The following is a 12,953-nucleotide window of genomic DNA, read 5'->3' on the forward strand; positions in this document are numbered from 1 at the left end:
TATATTTGGTTTTCTTTGAAGAAACTAAGTTACATATAACATTATGATAAAAATCTGAACAATATTAAGAAAATGTATTTCAATATAAGTTAACAGCTGGTTAAATGACTAATCACAAAATAGAACTTTAAACATGGAACTGCCAAAGAGTATCACTGATTTTTTTTTTTTTTTTAAGTGGGAATAACTTTTGTTCTTGGCCTTTTTCTATTTGCAACCTTCAAGGATCCAGAAGTCATCAAAGTAACTGCTGATAAAATTAATAGGTGATGCAAGTGGTTGAATAATGAGTCATGACAGGGACTGATCAGTTGGCAGCCTATTTTACTTCACCTGTTTTTAGTGATACCAATTTTATCACTGATAGGGAAAAAAACAAAAATTTGATAACTAACATCTGTTTTCTTTGAACTGATCTTCATACCAGAAGACTAGCAGAAATAACCAGTTACTGTTTTTTTCTGATAGGAGGTAAATTATGACAAAGTAGATCTGTAAGGCTTAGATTTTTGTTTATCTATTAAAAATTAGAGAAGAACTCCTCAAAAGAGACAGGTATAAACCTACCTACCCACTCTTTCAACTAAAACACAATCTTACTATGAATAAGAAGTAGCACTCTTTCTGAGATATAAGAAAAAAAAGTGATTTATCAGCGAATCATAACAGTTACAAAAAGAAAAAAGAAAAGATTCAAGGAGACAACTAATGGCTGTTTGTCAGTGCTTAGTATATATTTTGAAAGCAAAGAAGGAAAGAAAATACCTATAGCGAGCTAGGATACGCAACTTTCAGCAAATTTCATCAAAAGCATTAGATACAGTTGATCTACACACTGGTAAACAAGCTTTTTTGTTTTATTCCTACATTTGCATTACCATAGCAAAATGGTTTGTTTCTCAACACAGCGAGAATCACTCTGAGATATTAAAATCTACGTGCAGTGCGATTTCCCACTGTGTGGCACAGAGAAAGCTCTCCAAACACAAGAAGAGTTCAATTGCTTCTTTCTCCCTGCTGAAAGTTGTAATTTTACGCAAAGTCAAAACTATTTACTCTAGATGGGGGGGAGGGAGTCATCAGAGGCCTGAGATTTTAGGAACTAGACTGCTGCAGTCAATACTTCTTATCCTGTAACGTCCTGTCCTCATAGCAGTACACACAGTATACATAATAACAAAGAGAAATTTCAGCAGATTTTTCTCAAGATAAATTGTTTTCAAAATATTTTAGTTTCACTTGCTCTTTTTCTTAGCCGCACAGCGTGACTGTGTGCAAGTAATGTGCTATGACAGATTTTGCCTACTGTAAATTACTCCCAGGAAGTGAAACTTCACAGCATGTTTCCCCTTATGGCATTTTTTTTTTTTTTTTTTTTTTTAGTAAGTTTAACTGATATACATATCCTGAAAAACAACCTTAATCACCAGTTACAGGCCAGGTCGCGGTTCGGGTAGCGGCACTGAATAGGGACCGTCAACGTAACCGCTTGCTTCCGCGAGATTCTGGACACAGACCGACTTGGCAGATTTGCGACAGAATACTCAGCTTATAGTCACCTAAGCATATGAGATAAGGAAATGCTAGAACAGGATTAAAGTTTAACAGTCTTTATTCTGTATTTTATTAAAGCCAGAAGGAAACCTGCAGCAAAAATGATCTACAAATGCAAAACGGTTTGAGCCTCACATAAGAAGTTCAACACGTGCTCAACACTCTCTGTACAGCTTCTAGCTGGCTTAAACTGCAGGCTGGATGCAACTCTTAGCTACACAGGGCCACGTGGGACCTCTAAGGATATATCACATTATATCTTTAAATAATCTGTTTATTTTCACAAGTTTAAAACCCAGGAGACTATGCAGAAATGCAAGCCTGCTTCAGGGTATATCATATACAATGCAGGAAAACAATCACCTCCTGGAGAAAAACTATCCATCCATAAAATAAATTAAAAAATATCTTCATTCTTTTTATCTTGAAAATTAAAATGTTGGATCCTTCCTCCAACTCTACTGCAATGTAATTTAATACATAATAAATTATTAATAGTGGCTTTATCTTTTGACTAATTACCTCTTGCATGATAAACACTCAGACTCTTTCATTTCTCCATCTTAATTAGTTTGGTATTTTCCTTATGGTAAGGTTGGAAGGGACCTCTGGAGATCATCTAGTCCAACCCTCAGCATAGCCCCGTACGGGAATTGAACCTGTGACCTTGACATTAATAGCACCACACTCTTCTCCAAATGGCACCACTAGATGCATTTCATGTACCATAACATCAACGAGCAGAAAATACTCCCACATAAACAGGATCCCATGACAAGCAAAGTGATACAATCTCTCATCTATATATAGCTCTACTTTTCCCAATAGTTGTTCATTTGGATAAGGAACTATGGAGAAAACAGCATCAATGAGGAAGCCAGAGAGACACTTCTGGCTTAGTCCTAGGGTTTCTCTGTGCTTATAAGAGAAGTTTTTAATGCTACATTGCACTGACTACAGTCAATTAACAGTCAGCAAACCAAGAAGCACAAGTCCTTATGGCTAACAGGCAAGACAGAAATCAAGTGAAGATAATACCATAATGTATTCCTACTACTCCCCAAAAGAATCTTCAGATTACCTTGCCATCATTGTAAAAGAGCATTCATAGCCACTAAATTGGACCATCTCAGGAAATATGCAAACATTTGGCTCTTCTCCTAAGATGAGGCAACTTCTACTAGTAAGAAAAAAAAGCACAGTTGCTAACTAGCTGACCAATGCTTTTCACTTCATATTTTTAAATACATTTGTGCTTCTGTATTAGTGCTAAAACCAAAAATGAGAATGTGTGAATTCATATATGTATGTGAAATATTTATGTACATAACATAAATAGACACTATTAATAGGTATGTATTATGCAGTTGTAACAGTAGGAGAAACAAGATAAACGAGGATACAAATTAATTTGGAATGAGAAGATAGGTTACATTTTTAAAGGAATTATATTTGTATTAATTTAGGAAAATATTTCCTATATAGGCATAAATATATCTATAAATGTGTGTGTATATACAATATATATTATTTATTTATACACTTGCAGTACTAAGTGAAAGAAAGTTACCTGAAAATATACCTTAGAATTTCTATGCATTGAAATTTTCAGATCAGTCAGTGGAATGTATTACTTGGGCTATATTGCTGATCGCTAAGTACAATGCTGGAAGTGAACAAAAGAGATTTACTGGAATTTATAAGGCAGAAAGTCAGGAAGTACAATAGTAATAGAGAACTACAATGACTCCTCCCTCAAAATCAGATTGGATAAAAGTCACCCCTCTCGAATACGACTCATAACTGGAAAACATTAAAAGGACGTTTTAAAAGAAAAAAAAATTGCAGATGGCACATGGCTTATTTGAATACACTCCATTAGAGCCCTAAGAGCCCAGGTATATCATCTATCAGAAAGAGATTTTGACAGAACAGAACAAGGTAATCTTACAAAGAAAGTGGAAAAAAACATGCTTCCAAATCCTGGGAAGCACAAACACAATGGCAAGTAAACATTAAACCATGAAAATCCAAGACAATTTGGGAGGATTTTTTTCTTTTTAATTAAAGACAGCAACTTGTAACGAACATTCTTTTTCCAAACAGATCAGAAAGAAGGACTAGAAAGTCTGTTGGATATAAGATATAATTATGCAAGGAAGACCTATGGAATTCATTGTAACAACAATTGAAGAGATCTACATACACCCCCCCAAAAAAAAAAAAGAAAAAAAAAGAAAGAAAACTTCAAATTTCATCACGTGAATCCTTGCAGAAACATTAGCAATCTCCAAAGTTCACAGTTGAGCTCTTTTTAAAGCATACAACAAACATTTGTTTTCTAAATGGCCTTCTAAAGGAAAGTTTTCTAGGTGTAATGAAGATGTTAAAGAACTTGCATCATTACCCAATATATTTACCTAATGTACTTACTGGAAACTGGTCAACATTTTTTGATACTTTAAACTGCAGCATAGCTTCTTTCTACCATTGTGATCCCAAATTATTTGTGCCCAAGCCCTGAAATATTGAAAGCTATCCAAAATACGTAGTTAACAGAATTAGTGACAGCATGCAAGCAGAAGAATGTGCTTCAAATACCAAAGATGGGGCTTTTTTTTTTTTTTTTTCCCTATTCTAGTCTTGCTACACATTAACGTTATTACTTCCGAAAAAGAATGATTCTGTAATGTAAAATATATAGATAACTTCTGACTATTAGCCTAGAAAAAGTTATTTAAATTATTCCCTAATAGATATCTTTTTGAATTATTAATTCATTTGGAAGTCTGTTAGGACAAAAAGCTCTTTAACAAGACTAGTTAAATCAATGAGCCAAAACTATTTAAATTTTTTTAGCTGTGGCCTCAAGTTTAATCTGTTCCAAACAGTATCCTTTGGCTGAAGAGGCCTGAAATCTGAACCTCAATTTTTCTTTGTACTGTAACCTTCTTTCAGAGTACGTGAAGGAATTTCCAACTCATTAGCATACTTTTCCATGTATTTTTCTGAAAGGAAAGGTATCTTTTATTCATGAAAAAACAAGCCAACAAAAATTTAAAAAGTTAATTTCCAAAATGCATCCCAATGTGATTTTACCCAAAGCCATGCTTCCTTCACTGGTTATACTGAATGGCAACTGTCTCCCGGGTTTAAGTTGTGGTTCAGTCCACACAGTGATACTACATTAGGAAACTGCTTACATAATCTTGTAGTTAGACATATATAGCAAACTTTTTTTTAAATCACAGAAGGCATGAGATAGCTGAAGTAATTAGAATCAGTTTGTTGCCTAAATGACTACTTTATATGATTACAATAAGTGCTGTCATCAGTCTTCATTGTCTGTACTTTTTATTTGGCAAAAATTGAAACAAAGTAATAGAAAAGGGTTTTTGTTTTATCGGTAGTACTTTTACAACAAGTTATGCCTCGAGCATACATAAAGACCCAATACACTTGGATGAGAGGCATTTAATTCCACTGTTTTCCATGACTGAGTCTTCTCTTCCAATACAGCAAATTCATAACAATGTTGATTGCAGCAAAACTGTGCAAAATACTTGCCTTTCTGTCAAACAAGTTTGTTTCTAACAATTTTTCAAGCTGACTAAGCAACTAGATCACAAAAATTGCTACTGTCATGACAAAGAACTAAAAGTTCTCTTCAAGACTGGATAGGTTACTTTCTTAAATCAGAATAAAAAAGGTGTTAATCTCAAATTTTCCTAAAACACTTTTGAGAGTGTCAAGGGCTGTACTACAAAACTATGAAAGAACCTAACCCTTCACCTGTTATAAATCAAAAAGTTAGAGACTTAGACCATTTCTGACCCATTAAATTGTAGTAAAAAGTACACAGACCGGTCCAAAAGGACCTGATCTACTAGAAGTACTTTAAATTCCACTTTTCTTTTTTCCTAAAAAGAAAAAAAAAAAAAAGTTGTCTGAAAGTTTACTAAAATTTTCAGATAAGGTGAGAAAATTTTAGTATTCTACAATGAAAAGTTAATAATATACAAATTAGATCTGGATCTGCATTCCATTTAAGAAACAGCAGAGTAGTAACGTAGTTAGAGACAGAGTTCAAGCAAAGCGCTATTGGAGAAGGAGATACATAATGCCAATCAAAGCAGCAGTGCTTTGGACAAAGCATCAGTGCTATGAAAATCTTCAGTTTTAAAGTAAAATATTATTTTATTTTTTAAAAGTACTCATTCCATTACTGAAAAGCAGGAAAGCATTACAAACTATAATGGCCTGGACTTATTTTTTGGACTTATTACACATTCTTTATAGACATGCACCTGACTTGAAGCAATTTGAACCTCCTCTGCTCTTACACAGATAAAAATTATAATTAACTTCATTTATGGAGTAAGTCTCTCTGATAGGGGAATAAAAGAGTTCCTCATTCTCTTGCGCATTTAATATACGAAGTGTTTGAACTAAATGAAATCAGTAGTTACACATCAACATTCCTATGTGTAGGAAAAAAAAAACGTTTTAAGAGCTTGCTTTTCTTCAGCCCAGTTCCAGTTCAAAAATATAGATCAAGTTTCATACATTCTCCAAAGTTTCTCAAAGTCAGCTTGTGTAGTAAAAGCATGACCCATTTTGAATGGATCTTGAAAGGTTATAATTAAAAATAATAATAATAAAAAAATCAGGTGGCTTTATCTCTTTTCATAATATACTTTTTTCAATTAAAGGCTCCTGTGTGAAACATTATCATCTGAATTCCGTGCTCCAAAGAACAAACTGATGCAAAGAACTTGCACTTAGCTGAAGGCTAATTAGTTAGCTTAAGGTAGGTTAATTTCTTTTGCATTTTACTTAATAATTCCTACAATGAACAACTGTTAATATCATGGTTTAGCACAACAGAAAATGATTACAACTTTCTTTGACCATGATGCAATAGTTCCATGGAGGGATTGGAAAAAATATATATAAATATAATACAGACAGACACACACACAAGTCTTCCTTATATTTGCTGTAAGTGATCTTATAACCTTTTTCTTCCATTTTTGCTTAGCTATTGCCTTCCACCTTGAAAATATTGCCCTTATACAATTTTATTCTAAACATAAAAAATTCTAAAAACAATCAGCAGATTTTTTTTTTAGCTCAGTCTGCCTTAAATCCAAAGAAACTCTGTTAATTTCAATGCAGCAAAAGGCAGCAGATGCTGGTCCACTCTCTAAAAGTCCCTGCTAATACATACCAAAAGTGTTATTTCAGGTATAAATAAGGGGAATTTCTTAAGATACACATTGCAGATTTATTTCAAGCATAACTGTTGCAAGAAATTCAGCCACTGGTAAGAACAACCACTATGGTAAAAGGACTTCCATAACCTGATAACTTCAGTCTTATAAGCTTTGTACTTTGATCTCTTACAAATACCAACCAATGCTACACTTGGAATGTAGCTCATTATTAGTAGTTAAAGATATTTAAGTAGGGCAGCTTTGAAGATCACTCCTAATATCAATAGCTACTTGCATTTATACAAAGCTTTCATTTTCAAAGACAAGGCTCATATATATGTGTATGCATACCTAAACTTCCATATGTAGTCATACACATCAAGATTATAAATCTATATACACATACACACAAATATAAATGCATATTCTATCAGTTTAAGTATAATTCTGAGACTTGAATATATAATACCACTAGATGATAAGCCAAAGTATAATCACACTGATGTCAATGGAATTATAACAATTAATGGTGGAGAATACGGTCCATTGTCTCTGTAGACAAAGCTAGTTCAGAAAGAATTCTTCTGTGCAAAAGAAATAGAATAATCTTTGTCTATTTTAACAATATGTTTGGAAAATATGAAAGTAAGGTTTCTTTTACAAAATTATTTTCATCAGTCTTGCATAAAATATTGTTTTCGTTATTCCACTTTATACAGAAAATACAGATTTTTTCATAAATATTTCTGTTGAAAACTTCCCATAAAGACCTTTGGAATTTCAACTAGAATATTTTTAAATGTGCTAATCAGGTCAGAGAGTTTACACCAAGCAAACCTAAAATCCATATATAAAAATGACGTTCTAGCTTCACATTTAGTCAGCAAGTTGCACTGGTTCCCCTTCAGCGAAATCGCTTATGCTTGCAATTCAGTATTTGAAGGACACATTCTGTTGTAATTTACCTCTTCCACTTTCTACACATATATTTCTCCAACTGCATAAATTAAACATAACCAGAACACCTGAGTAAAAGAGCCATGAAAACAGCTTACCATAAAAAAAAAAAAAAATCATTTCTTAAGTAACACAGCAAGAAACTTTTTCCTCATTACCACTTTAAAAAAAAAATCTAAACAGTATATGTTAACATTTCCTCATCACCAGCTCATGAATTCAAATAGGGAAGACAAAATTCCTCTCCTACTGAAGCAAATGGAAATTTTTTAATCAATTTCAAAAAGGATAGGTAAGATCTCATGCCTCAAACTAAACAAATAATCAGTTAAACACCTTATACCTTTTCTTAAATAACTGATCCTTCACCAAGCTGTCCATTTTTCTTTAGACAGTACAAATAAAAGGGTTTTTTTTCCCCACAATTACTCTAAAAATCATCCACAACCTATCATATACACTATTTCCTGTATTGCATCCTATATCCAAATGTAATTACCCTCAAAATCCATGATTGATTTGGGCTTTATTTTGATCAATACTAATCTTGAAGATATATTAGACTTTACATTGACCTAAACAAAAAAGTCATTACATGTATATTAGTCAATCTCCAAACCATATATTAAATTAATTTCAGACCACAAAAGGTATATTGTTACCACAGTTTCTATCAAGGATTTCCACTCATCATGCTTCACAAGATTTACATACAACCAATGATTCATATAATCACATAACCACTTTAGGGGCTTTCTCAAACTCTTGACCTGTCCTTTATTATTTTCAGATTACTCTTTTCATACATATCTCATTAGAGGAACAACACCATATTTTACAGTTATGAGACTATTAGAATCCAATCTTGTCCACATTAAAGTCAATGGGAAAATACATTTCACCTTCAATGACAGAACAATTGAGAATTGGCAGGGATGACTCTAAAATCCTTGGTTGTGACATTAAGTACCGCTGAATTCAGAGAGGTTTTTGTTTTGTTTTGTTTTTTTAGTAAGAGGACTTTGAACAACACATTTTTTAAAATAAAGAATCACAGCACTCAGAAGTACATTTCTATAAAGTTCACTTTTGAACAGTACACATTTCTGACTAGCTTTTTAATGGTATTGGCTAGTTTTGAGATAAGGACCATCAAACACCTAGGAGACAAGTGATAACAGTATGGTAAAACGTTATTGACTTATCCATGGTAAGCTCTGAAAACACTTTCATCCTCTTCCCTTATCAGAGGAAGAAAAAAAAAATCTTAAACCTAGCAAAAAATAATAATAAAAAAAAAGAAAATAGATCAATAAATAGGTGATTAAATTTTACTAAAACTGGTAACTTCATCTGAATTTTTTTTAAACAAATGTAATTTCATCTCCTTATGACGTACGCTAGATTTCAATTGAACTATTTTCATTGCAGATAGGTAACACCTATCTTTGCACACACTCTTTGCACACACTCTTTGCACACACTCTTTGCACAGTTAAGACCACGTATTGTAAGTTATTTGAAACAATAATCATGTGTTTATTCTCTCCCTCAGGCAACTTAACCTAAATTAAATAAATAATTCTACAGCATGGCTGAAATTTCATTAAGCACAATTTTAATATTAAAACACTCCAGGAAATCTCTGTGCAGAAGTCTTAACATAATAAAAAACCCAAGGTAATACCACTCATAAGATAACAGTTTTTTTGCAAGTTACCTCTATATACTTAAACACAATACTGATAGCACTTACATTCCTACAAGTTTGAGACATCAATGGTATTAGCTTAAAAATTAAACTTTAAACTTTCTGTTGTCTTAGCTCTGGGAAACAGATACAAAAAAAAATGTAGTAGTAGGCAAAACAAAGCCATTAGAAAGCAAACAAAAGACGCTTAAATAAAAAGACAAGAACGCAGATGTGATCAACAGTTAGGACAGAAAATAATAAACATATATTTGTTTATATGTCTTGAGCATATATGTTAATTTGTCTTGAGCACTTCTCTTATATAGCTCTTTCCATGCTGGCCAGAGTTGACAGCAAACTCAACTGTTTGCCACTGCCTGAATTTCCTGCTCCACAATGCCAGTCTATTAGCCACAGTTGATATCCTAATGAGCTTAGTGAGGCTTATTATTATTTTTTCTGCTCTATTTAGAATCCATCAGACTTAAAATGCTCTTTCAAAAGTATCTTTCTACTAAATACAATTGTATTACATGTAAGCCCATTTCCGCCCAAAGAGACAAACAAGCAGTCCTAAAACCTATGGGTTAAATAAGTGTCCGCTGAGTCAAAGAGTAGTAATTGCCACTGACTTTAACCAGAGAGAGTACAATACAGCCTCTCTGGTATTTGCTAATGAGTTAATCCAAAAGACATTTAAGAAACAACTAAGCGCTAAATAAAAGCTTGTGTTACTATCTGAAACGTGAGCAGTTCCCCAGAAGACTCTACCACACCACACAGAAGCAAAGTGACACCCTGTTACATGCTACAAAAAACTTGAGGGAGCAAAACAGGCATATGCCTCTACATAGACACCTTTCCTCAGATTATAGCTCTTCTGAACTTGTCTTTTATTTTCTTTTAAAACTTTTTATCATTGTTTCAGCTCCACAAACGATTGTGGATGTGCTCCTGGCTGCCCTGGATATTTCAGAACACCTGAGAAGTCTACATTGCCCACTTGCAGCTTTGCATAAGGAAGGGCTGTGATTGGAAAGCATGTTGAATATTCTGGGTTTTGGGGGGAATTTCTAGGAGTGCGGAAGCACAGTGAGTATCTTTAGTATCTCCCACATACACACTGTTGTCACTGAACCCCGTTGCTCTAATGGGAGAACATTCATTCAATTTGAGAACATTTTAATCATGGGTTGTAGATACTCATTTGTTGTGCCAGGCAAATCCAGTATCTCCAGGCTCCACTGCCCTTGTGTTGATCCCCCCGAATTTATGGAGGCCGTATTCTTGTTCACTTTACCAAGTAAAACAAGCCAGGATCTCCCTAACCTCTCCAACAAGCCAGTTTGCTGTGTACTCAGACCATCCCCTTAGCTCTTCTCAGCACAGTCAGCCCAGATCAGAACCTTTTGTCTCATCATAAGTTTTGTGAGATGACACTAATATTTTTATTAGTTCTTCCAAAACCCTCTCTCTGAAGGCATCTTAAGGTTATATTTTGCCTTTTCCGTGGCTAGATCAAATTGGCAGCCAAGTCACATGGTTTCCCAAGTCAGTTAAACAGGTCATTTATTTCCAAATCACTAGCAAATCAGTCTATGACAGAAGTTTCTGTTACAGAATAAATTTTATGATATGCACATGAGGACTAATCAATTACAGCATCATTCCTGGCCTGAACTTTATTATTTTCTTTCTATATGTATATGTAGATTTTTATTGATAATTCCTCATAATTTTGCGTCACTAAATCGTAACTTCAACATTTTTGCCAAAGACAGAGAGGATAGAGGAGAAAAGGACAATGTGGGAAGATGACTTAGGCTTTCATTCAAAAACTTCAAGAAAGACACTACATGTCAGCCACGTGAAAGCCAAAGTGGATTCTCAAATTTTACAGCAGTGAATTTCAACCCGTATTAATGCAAATATCTCCTAGGAGGCCTACTGTACATAATTAAGAAAACCAGGCCTACTACCAGTAAGATTAAAATTAGTATCAAAATATCCATACTTCCACTAGAAAATATTTAGTGGCCTGTAAATTAAAATAAAGCTGAAAAATATTTCCTGTATTACTCAGGTATTTTCTGGTTTTAGGACAGGGCACAAATCTAACAAATACTGTATGCACCTGATAAGTAAAACTGATGTCTCAAATACAGTATAAAATATATTTAGCTCATGAATATTTTTGTACTTTAGAAGGGGTAATTTTACATCAGAATAATTCAGAATAGCAAATCAAAACTCAGAATGTGCATATATATTAACATTCTGGCACATTTTTTTCTGATATATCCCTGCTTCCTTCACTACAAATTTATTTCTGGTTTTGAATGTTGTGAAGTAAAAAGTTACAAGAATATGAGAAAATAAATTATGAAACAAGAATTTATGTTATTAAAGAAAAAAATTCCCCAATATTATTTATACCTTCTAGAGATGGTCTTTTCACTCTAATAAATGGATCTGCAGAAGGTAGTATACGCTATTGATAAGCACTAATTTAATATAGCTTTGCATCTGTTAAGACAAAAATTAAAATATTTTATCTTCCTGATTACATCTTGAAAATAAGTTTGAATATATTGATTGGTATGATAAAGTAGGGACTTGACACACTAAGTGATAAGAGAGAGATAAATGGATAAGGAAGTCAACTTATATTAACCTAAGAGTTACCAGTGGACCTACTAAAAATAAAGATCATGAGGTTTAGCTTCTGCAGTTGAACTCACTAATTCAGTAAGATTTTTAGTATCAAGTGCAAACTGTTAAAATTATCCCTTTCTCTTCTGTGGACATTAATGTTTCAGTCAGATCTGAATAAAAAAAACTTTGTTACTCTCCCATGGATTAAAGGAGGACCTAACCGAGGCAGTTAGAGTTTTCTTCCCCTGCTACTATCCTCCAAAAAAACACAGCAAGAAACACCTCCACAGTCCTGTTCAATCACAAATCCTAACAGGGCTAATAAAGCTAAAGAATTGGGCACACAAATCTTGATTAAGAAGAAAGATCATCTCGTAATATTATACCAATAGCAGGGAGGCCTTAAAACAGATCAAGTCCTTCCAAAATAAAGCCAACAGCATAGCCAATAAAATAAAAAAATAATGGACAGTCTGTACCTAAAAAATCACCTGCTCCCACCAAGGTCCCACGTGCTGTTCTCAAGTAACTTTGATGACATTGCTCCCTGTCTTCCAGGCACCCTCCAAGTTCTCCCTCAGAAGGAGACTGTTCTCAGGAGAATCTGTGGGGGGAGTTGTCTAAAATTAGGAAGTGACAAGATAGGTGCAGCGACTTGTAACTTATATGAATTATGTTATAGTCCTAGCACATTTACAGATAAAAAAACAACTGAAGGATGGCCTGATCAGTTTTTAAAAAGTGGAAAGTTTTAAATGAAGTTTAAGAGTCTGTTAAAGTAGCTATTTTCAAAGGAGCTTCATCACATTTATTACTGACTTAAAAATTGCTAAACACCACAGACTTTACTCAGAATCAAGCATCACAACCTTGCTGTC

At 33.7% G+C, this 12,953-nt stretch overlaps 1 long non-coding RNA gene across 1 annotated transcript in view; it reads right to left on the reverse strand.

Moving 5' to 3' along the window:
* Nucleotides 1-12,662, reverse strand: part of LOC134136058 (uncharacterized) — a 195,927-nt gene extending 183,265 nt beyond the window's left edge. The window contains exon 1 of the long non-coding RNA XR_009957416.1: nt 12,555-12,662. This is a non-coding gene — a long non-coding RNA (uncharacterized LOC134136058). The remainder of the gene's footprint in view (nt 1-12,554) is intronic.
* Between the last annotated feature and the right edge of the window lie 291 nt (nt 12,663-12,953).

The sequence above is a fragment of the Rhea pennata genome, chromosome 2, assembly GCF_028389875.1.
Source record: "Rhea pennata isolate bPtePen1 chromosome 2, bPtePen1.pri, whole genome shotgun sequence".
Classification (NCBI taxonomy): Eukaryota; Metazoa; Chordata; class Aves; order Rheiformes; family Rheidae; genus Rhea; species Rhea pennata.